This window comes from Monodelphis domestica, chromosome 1 (genome assembly GCF_027887165.1).
Source record: "Monodelphis domestica isolate mMonDom1 chromosome 1, mMonDom1.pri, whole genome shotgun sequence".
In the NCBI taxonomy this organism is placed as follows: domain Eukaryota; kingdom Metazoa; phylum Chordata; class Mammalia; order Didelphimorphia; family Didelphidae; genus Monodelphis; species Monodelphis domestica.
Window position 1 is genome coordinate 318,930,552 of NC_077227.1, and position 17,881 is coordinate 318,948,432.

Consider the following 17,881-nt stretch of genomic DNA (forward strand, 5'->3'; position numbering starts at 1 on the left):
TTCTTAAGGCTCCATGTCCTCAGATGCTTTTAAACATTCTAGCTGTATAAATCCAGGATTTTTGTATTTCTAATGCTTCAGGTATTTAAATGCAAAGCCTTTGGTGCTTTCTATCAAACAATTTATCTTATCACTCTCAGATGCCTGTCAGCCCTTTAATAGCTCTTACACACCCAGCCCAGACCACTAGAGTCTTCCTTCAGGATGACCAAGATGCATGGCTGAGAAAATTCCTATATTGGGTCTCATTTATTGTCTAAAATATGACAAACTTAACTAGGGGGGAGCTGGGTGTTCCTCTGGGTGCCAGTGGGGCTCTCATCTTTGGCAGAGAGCTGTGACTCAGTGTGGCATTGGGCTTAGAGTCGGAAAGGCTCATCTTCCCAAGTGCAAATCTGGCCTAAGACACTTACTAGCTTTATGACCCTGGACAAGTCACTTAACCTTGTTTGCCTCAGGTTTCTCATCTGTCAAATAAGCTGCAGAAGGAACCCCAAAATGGTGTCATAAAGAGGTGATCAGACACCACGGAAACCACCACTGAACAACAATTCGTTGGCACAAGCTATTCACCAATCTAACTGATCTTCCACCACAATTCCCCCTGTGTGCAATTAATAACAGGCACGAATCCACAGCATTTATAACCAATTATAATGAAAACATCAAGAATTATGAACAGCTTAGAAATAGAGAAATGCTACAGGGAATGTTTGCTGACAATAGGCAGTTAGGAAAGAGGAAGCAGTTAAACCTTAACTCTCCTTTCACAGATCTCAAAGAGACAAGTTAGCAGCTTCTGTCAGATCCTGTTCCTCAGGAAGTTGAGTAGGATGAAGGCTGAGCTGAGGAATATGCATCAATAACTACTCTCTTCCAGCCCCCACAGTTTGAATCTCTATTCAAAGCACCAGAGAGAGCAGTTCTGTCTCCTGGTTTTATCACAGGAGGCTTTCATAGCATTGCTTGCAGTGGACTTAACTCCTCTATCAAACTGAAATTCAATCAGGCTTAGTCACTTGGTTCAGTTACATCCCAACCTGATCCTGCCCCATCTACACTGGGTGGGGAATTCACATGGTCCATAGAGAGAGTGCCTGGCCTCCAGTCAGAAAGACTCATCTTCAGGAGTTCAAATATGACTTCTGAAGCACTGGCTATGTGACCTTGGACAAGGCATTTCACCTTTGCTTGCCTCAATTTCCTCATCAGTAAAATGAGCTGGAGAAGACAATGGCAAACCACTCCAGTATCTTTGCTGAGAAAACTCTAAATGAGGTTATGAAGATGTCAACTGGGTTTCAGGAACTCCAAGTGTACCCCAATCCCTTGGGAATTTGTCTTGCGGGAAGTCCCAGACTGACCTCACCTCTGGCTAAATAATAAACTTTAAAGTACTTAATGATCCCAGTTTAGGTGGAACTAGTAGACATAATTAATTTATTTTATTTTATTTTACTTTTTGCCTTAGAAGTTTCTCCCATTGTATCAAAATCATCTCCCAGGAAGCCCAGCCCTTGTAAAGCATCAGCCTTTCCCCATAATCCTGTCTTGGACTTCTCATTTCCTTGTAGCCATTGTAAAGCCAATCATCATACTGCCCTGATTTTAGTTCCCCAAAAGGTATATAATATCCTTGTGTTTAATTGTTCTTCCGTGAATCATCTTTGGCAGTGATTCCCTCAGAGACACTGTCCCCAGAGCTCCCGGGGTTTCTGCTCTGTGTACTATTTAGCACTTGGCTCTGTGGCTGCTGATTATTAAGGATCTGTCTCTTTCCTGATTGAAGATTTGGTTTTATGACTACTTTTGTGGTTCTCCGTTTTTCCAAGTCAACAACAAAGAGTTGAACAAGATTGTAACAATGCAGCAACACTGGAACTACAGATCCCAGAAGTTCATGTAATTAGCTCTTTCCTTGCTCCCAGGCAAAATAATGGCAAATATCTGGTTTCATACATCACTGCTGCATTTGGGAAAAATGTGTGGGCTCAGCTCCTGGGAGGTTACATTCTTCCTTCCATGGCTGTAAGTTTCTGTCAGGCACTGTGCCATTAATTACAAAATTAAAAGCATTTTAGACATTATTCACTAGCATTTGGAAAACCTTTGTTTAGAACTGTAGCAGTCCACCCCTAGCTATGGGCAAGGGAAACAGTTAGTGTGTACAGAGTGGCTTAGAAGAGAGCATGCTCAGTCTTGCGCATGGCTAGGAAAGCCTCTGACCCTTGACCCCAGCTTCCCCCAGATTAGGGGGGAAAACAGGTTTCTTTGTGTTCACCTGGCTAAGAGAAACCACACCTATACCTTGTCATTAACCAATGATAATCATCCCTATGTATTGTGTATATTTGCATATCAAAGACATTAAAAGCAGCCACAGCAATCTCCGCCCTCTCTCTTCTCTCTCTTCCTCTTCGATCTCAGCTCCCACTGATGTCTGTCCTTATTCTGTTCCTTCTCTATCTCTCTCACCTGGGACCTGGCCTTCGGCCAGGCACTTTCTTTTCTCTATCATGTCTCTGACCTGTGTGGTATTAAATTTGGATCACTGGACGGGTACAAGCCTTCTGAGTAGTCCACTGATCGGAGTTTTGCTGTGGCTCATTGATAATTAATAAGGCCTGCATTTCTGACTCATTCCTGCCACCTCATATCTCTAATTTGGCTCTGCCAACCCCCTCGCGGTATCTAAAACTTCTATCCTTCCTCTATCTTCCTACCTTAAAGCTTCTCTTGCCGTGGGAAGCTTTAAGAACCTAATCTGCCCCACTCATGGGACCTTGCTGACTTGTGACTTCCCCCTTGCTTGTCCTCAGTTTCTTCATCTATCCAATGGGAGGTTTAGACTAAACCTTCTAGTTCTGTACCTATAATTCTAAACTCCCCAAGGGTGGGGTGTCTCTTTTTGTGTCTTGAACACACTGTTCACTTGTTTCTTAAGCCCTTACCTTTGTCAACATAGAATCTAGAAACTCTTGTCTTCAGAATCCTCTGTTAGACACCCTCCCTTTGAGGATTGAACTCTGGACAGCAAAGCTAAAGCTAAAGCACTTGTCTTGGGCTTAACCTCCACCTCAAATGGATTGTCTTTCACCTTAGGGTCCATTATTCAGTCTGAAACTGCTAGCCTGGGAGTCCCTTCAGGGTGGATTCTCACAGGTACAAGGACAAGCTTTGGGGTCCCCAACTTACAAGCTAGTCCTAAAACTTGGGGTTCACCAGATCTTACTAGACTACAAGTTTGGGGTTTCTAGATTCCATGTTGACACTTCCATTTTAGATTCAATATTGTATATTGATTCCAAGGCAGAAAGAAGAGTGGTAAAGGCTAGACAATGAGGCTTGAGTGCTTTGCCCAAGGTTACACAGCCAGGAAGAGTCTGAGGTCAGATTTGAAGCCAGGACCTCCTGTCCCCAGGTCTGACTTTCACCAATGAGTCACCCAGCTACCCCTTAACGCACTGCTTATTGACTGATTGCTGACCCTGAACCAAAATAAAGCACATTTAAAACAACAACATTGCAAGTATTGAAGGGGGGTAATGTGGGATTTGGAGTTAGAAGGCCTTTGAATAGTAGGCAAATCACATAAACTCCCTGAGCCTTTTCCTTTTCTAGAAAATGGAAATAATATTTGCATTCTCTTCTTTGAAAGGTTGTTGTAAGAAAATAGATTTTAAAATGTTATAAAGGGTGAGGGCAGCAAACCTTGCCCAGTGGATTGAGAGCCAGGTCTAGAAACCAGAAATCCTGGGTTCAAATGTGACCACAGATACCTCTTAACTGTATGACCCTGAGCAAGTCACTTAACCCTCTATTTCCTAACCCTTACCACTCTTCTGCCATGGAACCAATACCTAGTATTGATTCTAAGGCAGAAGGTAAAGATTTTTTTTTTAATGCTATGGTGGGACACAGGTGGCTCAGTAGGTAGTGTGCCAGGCATGGAGTTAGGAGTACATAGGCTTAAATCTGGCCTCAGATACTTCTTAGCTGTGTCATCTTGGGCAAATCACTTAACTCTATTTGCCTAGCCTTTGCCCCTCTGTCTTAGAGTCATTACTAAGACAGAGAGCAAGAGTTATAAAAAAATTAATAGCATCTGAGAAATAATTGTGGCATAAGAAAGAAGACTAGTCTTGAAATTAAAGTCTTGGATTCAGTTCAAGTCAAGTATTTGACAGGTAATAGCTATGTGACCTTAGGCAGACACCTCTTCGTCTAAGAGTATAGAAACTGCAGGACAGATTTGGATCTGTCTTGGGAAGAGGGCGTTTCCTCACTAGGGAGTTCCTTATCCCAAAGAAATTGCTGTAGTGAGCATTAAATGAGATAAGGCAGGTAAAGAGCTTTGCAAACAGGAAACTTCAAATAAATGTAGATTCATATTATTAACAACAATAATTATCTTAATTATAAAAAGAGACAAAGTCATACCTCATAGCCAAGAAGACCTGAATTCAAGTTCCACTTCTGAAAAAAAGACAAAAAATAATGATTCTCAGAAGACCAATTGAAGGCCCTTAAAGAGCATTTTGATAGACATCAGTATATTCACTAAGACAAGGTCTTGTCTGCTGAAATAGGCTTGACTCCTATTCAGATTAGGTTCTCCTTTGGTAACAAAGCAAGAAAGAAGAGGTATGAGGGATGGCTTGTAAGAAAAAATGCCCAGGCAGACTCTGTCCTAGGAAAAAAAAATCTGCATTTAAGTGACTGGCGTTCCCAAGCTTGTTCTAGTCCTCATCCTTGGGTCCCCTCCAATAAAATCCCCAGAAACTAATGTTTATAAAGAAAACAGATATTCATACACTGTTAACAACTGCCTCCAACCTTTAAATGTCTACTTTTCTCTCTTAATTTCCCATAATTCCAGTTTAGTGGGGCTGAATCATCAAGCATGTTCAATTCTACTCAATATGAGATCTGTGTCTTAAATGTCATCTGGCTGAATGTAACTAGAGGAAATCTTTTTGACACACAGACATTTGTCAATGTTGAAATATTAGGAGAATAACAATTAAAAAATAATTCTGTGACATAGAACCACTCTCTAAGACTCTTAACAACCTTGATTTATGAAACCCTCAAATGCCTCTGGATCATCCTAAATAGAATTAGTAGTTTTGTCCTAGACTAAACCTTCAACTACCCATTGATTATCCTAGATAGGATTAGCAGATATAATCAAATCTCAAGTAATTTTTTTGTCTTCTTAGTTTCTCTTATTGTAACTAGTCCTCTCCCCTTTTCCCTAGCCTCCATGTAAGCCAATAAATCAGTTGCCCTTCCTTTCATATACTCCCTAATGGATATATAAGTCCCTGAGTTCCTCAGTTCAGTGGAAATTCATGTTTGGGGTATTTTTCCTGGAGAGTCTCAGAGCTGGGTGTCTCTGTGTGTCATGTATGTTGGTCCTGTGTGGTGGCTGGCCATAAAAGCATCATCTCCCTTGTCGTGATTGAATATGTGTGCTTTTGTAACTGCTTTGGTGGTTCTGTGCTCTTTCAGGATGACAACCCATTTGAGAGAAAGTGTCAGGCTGCACAGGTAGAATTTCTTCATCTGGGAGGTGGCACGTCCACAAAATCTCAGGTCCAGTCCCTGGCTCTATTACATGTCTGTATAATCATTTGCTAATCCAGCCTCAGGGTGGCGTCCTCAGACCAGGATTTTGTCCCCTGGCTCAATGTGGGGGATTGGGATCTTCCTACAGTAACCAGCAGAAGTCCATAAGGATCCAGGGATACGGACCTCAAGAAGAAAGGGATTTTCAGTCCAAAATGGGCTTTGAGGGGATTCTGAGAGCTTTTAGGAAGTGAGGCTCTGAATTTATTTGTCTAAAAGGAGAAGTGATGCCAAGGAAAAAATAAAAAGGAGAGAAAGAAGAGAAGGACGAAGAAGAGGATTTCAGACAGAACTATTCCTCTAGAGGCAGTCTAGGTCAGCCCTTCATTTGACATATCAGGAAACTGATACCCAGAAGAAATGGCTTCCCCAAGGCTGGCGTAAGTCAGATCTAGACTGAAAACCATATCATCTTACTCGTAATTTTGACTCCCCCCCCCCCCCATTACCAAATCATCACTAGGATGATCAGCAGCACAACCAACCACCATTATCACAGCTCACATTTTTAATAGCTTTTTAAGCTATTAATTCTAGTTTCTTTTGCTATTAAATTATTTTAGTTAAATGTTATCTTTATATTATTCCAATAACTTCTAAAAGCTATTAAATTTTTTAAAATTATATTTTACCTTTAAATTATTCCAATAAGGAATTTACACGTTTTCCAAAATTACATAATTCATGTTGTCTCCTTTCCCTCTTTCCTCCTCACTCCCAGAATTGACAAGCAATTCAATTGGGTTATACATAGTGTTTAATAGCTCTTCTAAGGGCTTTCCCTCACATTTCTATAAGGTAAGAGGGCAGCGATTATCCCCATTTCACAGATGGAAGCCCAGGACTCAAACCTAGGTCTTCTTTTTTTTTTAAAACCCTTACCTTCCATCTTGGAATCAATACTGTGTATTGGCTCCAAGGCAGAAGAGTGGTAAGGGCTAGGCAATGGGAGTTAAGTGACTTGCCCAGGGTCACACAGCTGGGAAGTGTCTGAGGCCAGATTTGAACCTAGGACCTCCCGTCTCTAGGCCTGGCTTTGAGATACCCAGCTGCCCCCAAACCTAGGTCTTCTGATTTAATGTCCAGAACTCTTTTCACTGACTCTCAAGTGTCAGAGGTGGGAGAGGCTGCCCAGTCCAACACCCTCTTTTTCCAAATAATGAAAGTGAATCCCAGAGAAGATTAAGTTCCAAGTCACATATTAAATTAGTGGCAGAACCAGGACTGGAACCCAGTTCTTCTGATCATAGAATGCCAGAGCCTTGGGGAATATCTAATCCAATTCTCCCATTTTAGCTGAGACCCAGAGAGAGGAGGTGACTAATTCAAAGTCACACAGAGGGTTCGTGGTTGAGCCACTGAAGATCATTCTAGAGTAGCCCACAGAGGTCCACTAGGACCCAAAGATACGGATCTTTCAATGGCCTGGAGATGGCCAGGCCAGAATATTTCTGCCCTACTCCCTTGCCTCCATGCTTCTGCTCTGGATGTGGGTCTGGTTATTTCTAAGCCCTCCTTCTCCCGGGGCTGATCTCATAGAAAGATGTTTCTCTTCATTAATTCTGTCCTACCCTGGACTTTCACAGCCAAGGTGGCTGAGCAGCTGTTTGGGCCTCTCAAGATAGGATGGAGGGTGGGTGGAAGGTGCGTTTCAGAAGCCGAGACTTGAGGGGGAAATAAGAACATGCCCGTGGCCTGCGATGCACTGTTCTCTGTTCCTTAAGGAGGATTTTTAAATAGCCCATAGTTTTCATAAATAATTCCTGCTCCTGAAGGAGGCCTCAGAAGGCACCTAGTACAAATTCCCTCCTTCTTGTGGGTGAGTTCACGGAGACCCAGGCCCACAGGGGCAATTGGTATTAAAAGCACAATATGAACCTAGATCCTCTGACTCCAGAGTCAGATACAACATAAAGGCATTTAAAGCCCAGATTCCATTCTTTCCAGGTCTCCTGGGGCAGCTGGGTGGCATAATAGTGAACAGAGTGCTGAGCTTGGAGTTCAAATCCAGACTTGAATTCTATACAGTCCATACTCTGCCACTTAGTAATTTTCCCTCTCTTGGTCTCAGATATTTGATGGGTGACCCTGGGCAAATTATTTCCTCTCTGTTTGCCTCGGTTTCCTCACCTGTAAAATGAGGATCATAATATTGTCCATCCCACAGAGTTGTTGCAAAATATTTGTAAAGTGCTAAGCATGGTTTCTGGCACATAGCAGGCACTTAATAAATATTTGTTTCCTCAAATACATGTACAAGAATATTCATAGCTGCGTTCTTTGCGGTGGAAAAAAATTGGAAAATGAGGGGATGCCCTTCAATTGGGGAATGCCTGAACAAATTGTGGTATCTGTTGGTGATGCTCAAAAGAACAATAAACTGGAGGAATTCCATGGGAACTGGAACAACCTCCAGGAAGTGATGCAGGGTGAGAGGAGCAGAACCAGAACATTGTACACAGTAAAACATTGTGGAATAATCCAATGTAAGACTTTGCTACTAGTAGCAATGCAACAATCCAGGACACTCCTGAAGGACTTATGGGAAAGAGTGCTGTCCACATTGAGAGAAAGAACTCTGGGAGTAGAAATGCAAAAGAAAAACATATCACTTCATTTATCACACATGTATATGGGGGTGAGATTTGGGGTTTGGGTCTTTTAAAAAACCGCTCTATAGCAAAAATGAGTAATATGGAAATAGATATCAAGTGACAACAAGTAAAATTGCTTGTCAGCTCTGGGAGGGGGGAGGAAAAAGGGGAGGGAAAGAAAATGAATCATGGAAATATGGAAAAATATTTAAAAATAAATAAATTTTAAAAATAAAAATAAATATTTGTTTCCTCCCTTCCTGGATTATTACACATTATTTCCCAACCAGATTTGCTATTTGCCTATTTACTGTTCTATACACACATCATTCCATCTCCTGCCCCGAGTCTTTGCTGTGGCTCAGTCATTTCTGATTCTTTGTGCCCCTGTGGACCATAGCTATCCATGAGGTTTCTTGGCAAAGACACTGGAGTAGTTTGCCCTTTCCTTCTCCAGCAAATCCAATGGATCCTTTAATCAGGGAGCAATCAACTGACTTGCCTAGGGTCACACAGCTAGTCTGAGACTAGATTTGAACTCAGGTCTTCCTGACTCCATGCACAGTATTCTTACTACTTAGCCACAGCTGCCTCTGTCCCCCATGTCTACAATGTTCCTTTTCCTTTCCTCCACCTTTAGAACCCTTAACTCCCTTTACAATTCAGCTCAAGGGGCACCTCCTATAAGAAGCTTCTGATTTCTCTAATTATTAGTCCCCTAACCCCATCACAGTATCTTTTTTATTAATACATCCTTTATTTGGGGGCAGCTGGGTAGCTCAGTGGATTGAGAGCCAGGTCTAGATTTGAGAGGTCCTGGGTTAAAATCTGGCCTCAGACACTTTCCAGCTGGGCGACCCTGGGCAAGTCACTTAACCCCCATTGCCTAGCCCTTACCACTCTTCTGCCTTGGAACCAATACACAGTATTGATTCTAAAGCTGAAGATAAGGATTAAAAAAAATACATCCTCTTTTTACTTAGCTATGAATCACACATAGCAAGTAGTGAACATAGAGATTTTTTCATTTTGATCTTTGGACCCTCAGCACATAGTGCTTGATGGTGCTTAATGAAAAGTTTGCTGATTGATTGTTTGGCTAGAGAGTGGATGGAAGAAATGAAAGAAGAATTGAAACAAGAGGTAAAGATAAAGTGAAAGCTCTTGATAGGAGAATGAACAGTTTAGAACCCAACTGGAAGATCCCAGGCAGATCCTTTCTGGAAACATCTGAAAAAGAAAATGGAACAAAGAGAACCCCCAAATCAATAAGTAGTAGCAGAACAAGCCCAAAGACTTTCAAGACCAGAGGGGTCTTTCCTTCCCTAGATATTTTCACTTACATTTTTTTTCCTGTATGTTTTTTTACACACATCATATATACCAAGAGTTGCTGCAATATGGAGTGGAGTCTTGGACCTCTGCCCTTCAGAAGACTTAAATTCTATCTAGTTCATACTCTGCCACTTAGCCTGTAACCTTGGAGAAGTCACTTCCCTCTTTTGGCTTTACTGTCCCCCCCTTAAAATGTATTAAGTTCTGGCTATGTGCTAGGTAGGTACTGTGCTCATCAGTGGAGATACAAATCCACAAAGAAAGCCCTCAAAATGCTCAGCATCTATTGGGGAAGACAACACACAAGGAAACCGAAAAGGAGGGTGGGGGTAGAGAGGTGGAAAGGAAGGAGGAAATGCACTTAGTTCAGGGCATGATGGCAAAGTTCAGAGGAAAGTAATTGTGGTGCCCTCCTTAAAACGATTTGTTAACTAACTGATTTTGCTCCATGCTTGTGTTTAAGTGCTTTTTTTCCTCTCTTTTTTACAAGGGAAGCCTTCTGAGATAAGGGCCATGAGTGAATAGTCTAAAATAAAAAGGATGTAAAAACAAAAGATATCAGTAAAATTAAGATTTAAAAATAAACATTGGTTGAGTGGATAAATTCAAAGTAAGAGGCTCAAGTACTTTCTGAATAATCAAAGAAATGAAATTATGTCCATTGTGCTTCTGACATGAGCTGGAACAAATACTGAACTGGAAGCCAGGGAATTTGGTCCCTGCCCATGCCTCTTACCAGCTGAGATAACCATGAGTCAATAAGATCATCTCTCTCTACCTTGGTTCCTCCTGTGATAATGATCCCTGCCCTGCCTCCCTCCTGGGATGGCTATGAAGATAAAATGAAGTCAGAGATTGAAAAGTACTTGAGAAGTTACAGAGCTTGGCACAAATCTCAAGTATTGTTATGTTAACTCCTAGGAGAGGCCTTGAAGTGATGGGAGAACTATGACATTCTATACATCTGAGCTCTCCTTATAGCCCACCACTGGGCCTTTAACCCTTTAACCCTTTCTACCTCTCCACAAATGAATGCTATTTTCTGGAAGTTTATGTGCTAAGAGGCTCTGGTGTTAAATAGTAGAAACTAGAGAAGGAAAAGAAAGCTGGAGAGAGGAAAGTGGTGTCAATCCTGGAGAAGATGAGGATTGTTGGAGACTTCACCCTCATCACACATCGGGAAGATATTTTGGTAAAATGTCTGACGAGAGAACTCAGCCCTAGCCTGTAAAGAGATGACCTGTTGGTCCCTTGCACCTGAGAGGAATGTGGGGAAATGAGGAAAGAGACAGAGAAAGAGATGTCGAAATTATGAATGAGAGAGAGAGGAGAGAGAGACACACAGAAAAATATAGACAGGAAGAGAGAAAGAAGTTATGAAGGAGAGAGGGAGAGAGAAGAGACAAAAAAAACAGAGGGAGGAAGGAAAGAAAGGAGAAGGGAAGGCGGGGAGAGACACACAGACAGAGACAGAGAGAGAAATTCCTGTGCATAGGAAGCACTGGGCAGCTCCCCAAGAGCAGCCTTTGACTGGGGATTTACATACATTTGGGGGACACATTCATTAATAAGCACTCCTTCAAGGGTATTGGGTTTTTAAAAAAAAATGTTTTCATGCTATCTTTTGTTCTTATCTCACCTCAATTTTCAAATATAGTCTTTCTCTCTCCCTACCCAAGAGAGCAATCCCTTATTAGAAAGAAAGAAAGAAAGAGAAGAAAGAAAGAAAGAAAGAAAGAAAGAAAGAAAGAAAGAAGAAAGAAAGAAAGAAAGAAAGAAAGAAAGAAAGAAAAGAAAGAAAGAAAGAAAGAAAGAAAGAAAGAAAGAAAGAAAGAAAGAAAGAAAGAAAGAAAGAAGAAAGAAAGAAAGAAAGGAAGAAGAAAGAAAGAAAGAAAGAAAGGAAGGAAGAAAGGAAAGAAAGAAAAGAAAGGAAGAAGAAAGAAAGAAAGAAAGAAGAAAGAAAGAAAGAAAAGAAAGAAAGAAGAAAGAAGAAAGAAAGAAAGAAAGAAAGAAAGAAAGAAAGAAAGAAGAAAGAAAGAAAGAAAGAAAGAAGAAAGAAAGAAAAGAAAAGAAGAAAGAAAGAAAGAAAGAAGAAGAAAGAAAGAAAGAAAGAAAGAAAGAAAGAAAGAAAGGAAGGAAGGAAGGAACGAACAAGCAAGCAAACAAGCAAGCAAACAAGCAAACAAACAAAGAAAAGTAGGGGGAAAATTTATACTCCTAGCCCCTCCCTCTTATTCAGAGCCAAACTTGATCATCATGGTTATGATTTTTCTTTTAATAATCCTTTCTTCTGCAATATTTGAACTGAGTGAATACAAATAGGGAGTTGATCTTAGAATATTGCCATATCCTTTCAAACATTTTCCAAAGTCTTCTGGGAGGGAATGGTGAGCCAGAAGAATGAGAAGATACCTGCAAATGTATCCAGGCCCTTCATCTGTGAGGGGCTCTGATGAGGAGATGACCCCATCGCCATCAGATAGTCAATTATTTTAAAAGGCCACATAAGAATAACAGAGGACATTTATATAGAGTTTTACAAGTTACAAAGTGTTTCCACATGCATTATCTCACTCCTCAATCTAAGCAAACTTCTATTCAGAGGAGCTTCCAAATGTTCTGATAGGTGACTATGCAGAATATTTTGGAGAATTCTGGGACTCTTTATTGAATAACTATTTCTATAATCCTTCCTCTTCTCTCTCAGCCAATGCCTCCTCCATTTCAGACACACCAGGACCCTGTTCTGAATGGCTCCCTGACAAATAAACCTAATCGAAGCTCCTTTTTGAAGTACCCTTGTTAAACATTGGTTAAGTGAACTAAATTCAAAGTAAGAGCCTCAAGTACTTTCTGAATAGTCAAAGAAATGAAATTATGCCCATTGTGCTTTTGACACGAAGGGCTAGTGGTGAGCTGGGACAAATACTGGACCAGGAACCAGCAATTTGGATCTTCTCCCTGTCCTGCCTCTTACCAGTTAAGAATTCTAAATAGTAGTCTGTTCAGACACTTTCCAGCTGTGTGACCCTGGGCAAGTCACTTAACTCCCATTGCCTAGCCCTGACTGCTCTTCCACTTGGAATCAGTACACAGTATTGATTCTAAGGTAATAAATAAATAAATAAAAGTTTCCCCTAAGACGGAAGATCTTTAAAAAAAAAGAATACAAGCTCCCTTCATCTGTGGCTGCTATCAGGTACCTACTGCCCCTCTCTGACCAGGGAAGAATGCCTGAAGCATTTGATGGCTGAGCTGAAATGCAGTGAGGCCTCCTCTGGGATGCTCTGAAGTCTCTCTTCAGGTTTCTTGTGCCTATTGAAAAAATCCTTAGACTTTCTACTTAAAACTACTTTGGGGAGAGGGGAAAGCCAACAAAGTCACTGCTCTGACAGTGCCCAGAGCCCCTCCTTCTAAGCCCACCAGTTCAGGCTAACCAGCCCAGACCAGAAACATGCTTTCCCCTCTCCCCCAAAGTAGTTAAGTAGAAAGTCTAAGGATTTTTTCAATAGCTGTAAACAGTAAATGGGGCTCAAAGGCAGGAGGACCTGGGTTTCCAGTTCTATCTTTGACACATACTCCCTGGGGAAAGTTCAACCCACTTCAAGAAGCTGCTGCTGGCTGCTACTACTTTGATGAAGACACTCAACTTCTCAGCCCCACTCTCCTTGTTTGCTGGCCCAGGCTCCTCTTCCAGGACACAAGACATGGCTCAGGGCCCCTCAGAGCCTCCTTCCTGCCATTGGAGCTGCAGAAGAGGCCCCTTGTCCCCCACTCACATGATGCAGGGTCTTCCATTGTTAGCCCCTGCTGTCCAGGGGCCTCAGAACAGATGGACAGATCATGTCCACCTTTCCCCCCCCCCCCCCTTTTTGACTCTTTATTTTTTTTATTTTAAAAACCCTTACCTTCTATCTCAGAATTGATACTGTGTATTGATTCCAAGGCAGAAGAGTGATAAGAGCTAGGCAATGGGGGTTAAGTGACTTGCTCAGGGGTCACACAGCTAGGAAGTGTCTGAGGTCAGATTTGAACCTAGGATTTCCCATCTCTAGATCTGGCTCTCAATCCCCTGAGCCACCCAGCTGCCCTCTTTGACACTTTAAAGACCCAAAATGTGTGCCAAGTGACTCTCACTGGTTTAATGTGCAAAAATCCCCAATAAGTCTGGGTGTCTATGTCTCTGAGCAAGTCACTTAACTTAACACACGGGGAAATTCTCTAGAACTCTTTAAGTTGTGGAATAATTGCCAAGCATCTGGGGAGAAGGAATTTCCTCACTGAGCATATGCAGTGAAATCACAAGTCCAGACCCAAATCGCTCTTATTAATGATTTCCCTCCTCAAACCTCACATATCCCTTTATTTACACATCGTTAAGCTCATACAGATTGGGGTGGAGGGGGCGTTCTGAGGGGACCAGCACCTCTGGTGTGAGGGCCAGGGTTCTGCGGACCTGACAGCCCAGGGAGGACTAACACCTGTGGTGGGACAGTTTGCTGAGCTCCCTTCAGGACTGCTCATCCACCTTTGGTGCCCACCTTTCATTCAACTCTCACCCATTGCTCCAAGAAGCTGTAGTGTGCACAGTGGCCACATCCTGGTAAAACCTTCTAGGCAGATGGGATAAATCAAATGGAGGGTAACTGAGTTGGTGGGATGTTGATCCCAAGACGTTCTCCAGAGGAATGAGTGGCTGAGAACAATTTGTTCCAACAGCCATGAAGGTGGCTGAAGCAGGGAGCTCTTGGAGCTTGGTGGGACATCAAAGACCCCAAGGCCAACCACGGCATTCTGGGTCATCACCAGTCATTCTGACTCTCGTCTTGCCATTGGATTTCAATGACTGTGGAAGAGAGAGTGAGGCTGATGACTCTGTGCAACTCTGCCTCCCTTAAATCCAATTCAAGAGCAAATCAAATGTCAGCTTTGCCATCAGAGTTGTTTTCATCTACATTTCTCTATTAGTGATTTAGGGCTTTTTTTTCCCACATGACTTGATGGCTTGGAATTCTTCCTATAAAAACTGCCTATTTACAAACCTTTAAACATTTATTATTTGGGTATGGCTCTTATACTTATCATTTTGGATCGGGTGCTTATATATCTTAGAAATGAGACCTTTATCAGACTACCAAAGATTTTTATTTATTTATTTTCAGTATTCTTTTTTTTAATTGCACTCCAATTTTTCTCCCTCCCTCATCTATTGAAGGCATAGCCATTATCCATGTGAAGTCATGCAAAACATAGGCAAAGATTTTTAAATGAATACTGTATTATGCTTTGTAAGCCTGAACGTGCTAACTAGATATAAGCTATTGTCATCCTGCGTTCTAAAGGTCCTTCTGAGTCCACGGGCCAACAGAGGCTAGAGTATGACAGTACACAAAAGCCCAAGCCTGGAGATAGAGCAATGGAGAAGAGGAAGGAGCTCCTTGCCTCCCATTCTGCCCCAGCTCTGCTCCTGTTGCCATTTGTTTGGGGACGGTTGTATGCCCCCACTCTCTCCATTCCAGCTCAGTGCTTTCAGTAGTTTTGAGAACAGAGTATTTACTGTTTCCTTCCAGCTGAGGGAAGCTAGAGAACGGCCAACAGCCTTTTCCATCAGCCAAGCTGCCAGTCAGGAAAATCTTTAGCCACACTCTTGGTTTCCTGGGAAAGAAGCCCATTAAAGGAGTCTGTCTGTTCCCATCCCTATGGCAACCCTGCCACAATGCCCTGTCCTCGTTCACTCTTTCTCCCTTCCCCCAGCCCAAACCAGCAGCCCTGATTTCCATGTTCTTTGGACCACATCCTTGCCTAGGAAACCTTTCTCAGTAGAGAAAGAGAAAGATCAAGGGCGCCTTTGAGAAGGTTTTCTGGTTTGCATCCGAGGCAGTCAGGTGTAAGAGACAGAGCACAGATGTGGGTTCAAATCCTAGCTCGGCTGCTGACTCATTGTGGGACTTTGGGTCACACCAATCCCTGGGACTCAGATGAAATGATCCCCGACGTCCCTTGGGTATTCCGAAAGGCTAGAAGCAAGACCATGACCACAACAATGTAATGAAAAGAAAGACGAAATGAAGTCATGCAAGCTGAATTCTGTGAGCCTGAAATAACCACGCGTGGCCCCAGAAAGGAGAGTCGAGGCTGTGTCTCTCTGTTCCGAAGTCTTGGACCAGGGATAGAGGGTACCAAATATAATATTGGATGTGGTTGATTAGCTTTGCTGAGCTATTTTTTTCTTTTCTTTTTTCTTTTATGCTATAAGGGATGACTGCAAAGGAGAGGGGGAGGAATACATTGAGAAATGTAAATTCTATAAAGACAAATATCAAGAAAATCTAAAAATACAGCATAAATATATTTTGAGATATATGTCCCTTCATGGCAGTCTTCTTGTTACACAGATGTATATTTATATGGATTATATATACATATGTGTTGTATAATAGATATTTATATGCATACCCGTGTGCATGTAAGTATATTGTGTATAGACACACATGTATGTACATATATACACACAGACATACATCCAGACACATATACATGTGGTCTTTCATTCATTCATTTTTTTAACCCTTACCTTCCGTCTTGGAGTCAATACTGTGTATTGGCTCCAAGGCAGAAGAGTGGTAAGGACTAGGCAATGGGGGTCAAGTGACTTGCCCAGGGTCACACAGCTGGGAAGTGTCTGAGGCCAGATTTGAACCTAGCACCTCCTGTCTCTAGGCCTGACTCTCCATCCACTGAGCCACCCAGCTGCCCCCTACATATGCTCTTTTAAATGTTGGAGGCAATGTAAAGAAGTAGATCCCCTAGATTGGGATCTCAAGGTCAGAACTAAATTTGTGTCTTCTGTGACCTTGGGCAAGTCACTTTCTTCCTGTTGGCCTCAGTTTACCCAGAGGGTTGGGCAAGGAGATTTCTGTTGCAGCTGTAGGCTTTAATGATCCTGAGATGGTTTCTTCCAAACCTGTAATTATAATTAAATTGCTATTCAGAACAGGCTTTGTAGGTTTAGATAGGATTGGATCTGGAAGGAAACTTAGAGATAGTCTAGGTCAATGGTCCTAAAACTTTTCTTTTAGGGACCCTTCCACTCTCATGAATATTCTTGAGGAACCTAAAGAGCTTTTGTTTATGTGAGTTATATCAATATCGACTGTATCATAAATTAAAACATGTTATTATTATGAAAATAGTTTTGACTTTGAATGAAAACATGAAAAGGTCTCAGGGACACCCCAGATCCCCAGACCAGTCTTTGAGAACTGCTGAATTCTAGTCCAAAATGGGGAATCCACTTGCTCAAGGTCACGGAGGTTATAAAGAAAGGAAATTAACCAAGAGTCCTGGGCTGTCCTCACTAGTATGATGGCTGCCATGTTTTTGAAAGGGAATGGAAGGAATGGGGGTAGTAAAAGTCTCTCCCTGGCTCCTCTCTGGATCACTCTGTCTCTTTTCCCTTTGAAAATGGTTTTACAAACCCAGGGAGGGTTGCCATCCTTGTGCCAACACCCTGGGGCCCTTGAATGCCCCACTGCAAGAGGCTGGGAATGAAGAGGGCTTCACAATGAGGAGGGCACCAGCAGGAGCCAGCTCCTCAGCCCCAGAACGTCTGAGGGAGCTTTGTTACAGGCTATCCCCTCTGCCAATACCATCCTTCAAGATGGCCCCTCAGGGGACAAGAAGTCTCTCCTTTCACTGGCTGTCCCTGGGGCCCTGGGTCATTCTATACCCTGCACCTCAAACCTAAATATTTTCTTGTCCTTTCCTCTTATCTCACCAACAACAGGACCAAGCACACACACACACACACACACACACACACACACACACACACACACACACACTCAACACACACACACACACACACACACACTCACACACACACACACACACACACACACACACACACACACAAGCCTCTACCTTGGCTCAGGATTGCTTTATTTTGGTTTGGGTTTCTACAGTGGTCTTGCTATATTTCTTTGAGTCATGATTTCCCCAGCTATCTGGAATAAGCTTTGGCCGTTCCTTCTTTCTCCAGATGGCAGCAAGATGAGAGGAAGAGACAGGTAACAAGGTTGGGTATCAGGAGGTTTAGGTTCTAGGCCAGACTCTCGCTTGATAAGGGAACCTGAGCAAGTCCCACCCTCTCTCTGGGCTTCAGTTTCCCCCTCTGTCAACGTGAAGGGGTGGAACTACAGCAGGGGTCACACTCCAGGGTCTATATTTTAAATATAAATATAAATTTAAAAAATACGTTTGTTTTATGGTCCTGTATTTTAGTGTTTCTTCTCTTTCCATTCAGTTAAAAAAACCAACAT